The sequence below is a fragment of the Eptesicus fuscus genome, chromosome 10, assembly GCF_027574615.1.
Source record: "Eptesicus fuscus isolate TK198812 chromosome 10, DD_ASM_mEF_20220401, whole genome shotgun sequence".
NCBI lineage: Eukaryota > Metazoa > Chordata > Mammalia > Chiroptera > Vespertilionidae > Eptesicus > Eptesicus fuscus.
The window spans coordinates 41,180,376-41,181,892 of record NC_072482.1 but is presented as its reverse complement, the minus strand read 5'-3'; the positions used below and the strand labels follow the sequence as shown (position 1 = coordinate 41,181,892).

Here is a 1,517-nt window from a genome sequence, read left to right as displayed (position 1 = left end):
GGGTGTCAGGGTGGGGTAAGGGAATAGGATCTGAAAGGAAGGGAACTAACCAAGAAAGTTAGTATCATAAAGAGGGGCTGATGAAGATAATGTTCCCCGAGGCAGCCGAGGAGTGTGATTGAGTGTGGCAATCCCATCTGCATCTGACGTGCAACTAGAAACAGATAGGTGGTAGATGGGAGGCCGGGATGCATCTATTCTGTAGTCATGCTCACATGGAAGCCCTTTTATGTATGAGCAATGAATTGAGTAACAGAAACATAGATGAGCAATGACAGTGAAATTGAGGGTGCATTTTTGTTCTTTAACTTTGTTTTGATTAGAGTGCATTTATTTGTTTTCTGGTCCCTATAAATCAAATTTCTGAGTGGAAATGAAAGACCACCTTTCCCTGCTGATAGCGCTCACAAACATGGTGAACGTTCCTAAAACCCGCCGAACTTTCCGTAGGAAGTGTGGCAAGCATCAACCCCACCAAGTGACACCGTACAAGAAGGCCAAGGCTTCTCTGTAAGCGCAGGGAAGGCGGCGTTATGACAGGAAGCAGAGTGGCTATGGTGGGCAAACTAAGCTGATTTTCCGAAAAAAAAAGGCTAAAACTACAAAGAAGGTTGTGCTGAGGCTTGAATGAGTTAAGCCTAACTGCAGATCTAAGAGAATGCTGGCCATTAAGAGATGCAAGCATTTTGAACTGGGAGGAGATAAGAAGAGAAAGGGTCAGGTGATCCAGTTCCAAGCTTCATATTTTGTTTTATCATATGACAATAAAACCTTGATATGTTCACCAAAAAAAAAAAAAAAAAAGCATGAAAGTCCGAATTTAGTTCAAGATCTTCATTGTGGTACTCTGTTCCATCCAGAGGAAAAAATATCCTTCTGCTGTTATCAACAAAAAATTGATATAATAAACAATGTGTGTGGTGTTATCTGAACTAGGTGGGCAGTTAAACCCAAAAGTGAGTTTGCCACTAGCGATCCGGCTTCAGCTGAGTTTTGTCCTTTTCATTCTTGTTCTCCTTGTGTTTTCTTGTTCACAGTTGCGTCTTCCTCTTTCTTGCCCTCCCTCCAGCACACGCCTAAAATAAGCTTCATGGCAGCCTCGCTTCTCCTTCCACCCTGCTGTCAAATGTAGTCTAAAGAACAAAGAAAAAGCAATTTGTTTCTGAATGCTCTGAGGGCTTCAATAGTCATCTCAGTCACTAGGGGGAAAAGAAAAATCCTGCCCACAGATGCCAAGTCACCCTCCCTCTTTCACTGGGCAGCGCATGGAGCTGCCACCCAAGCAGAGTTGTGGGAGTGTGCTCTCCGTGGTAGAGCAGAATTCTATGGTAGATTACTTCCAGTGAGGGTGGCTATTTCCTGTGTTCTGCTTTGGAGATTAGATCAAATTTCAAGCCTTTTACTCATAGTCAGCTATGACTTTTTTTTTTTCACCTTGAGGTGAAAAGCTTAAATGCTAGGCAGTGGTTCTCCGCTCCCAATGCACATCAAAATCACCTGGGGATGTTTTAAAACGT

The 1,517-nt window shown here is 43.2% G+C and overlaps 1 pseudogene; it reads left to right on the top strand.

The window, feature by feature from the left end:
- Positions 1 to 404: 404 nt before the first annotated feature.
- LOC114227862 (60S ribosomal protein L36a-like) lies at positions 405 to 931 on the top strand (annotated as a pseudogene).
- The last annotated feature ends 586 nt before the right edge of the window (positions 932 to 1,517 follow it).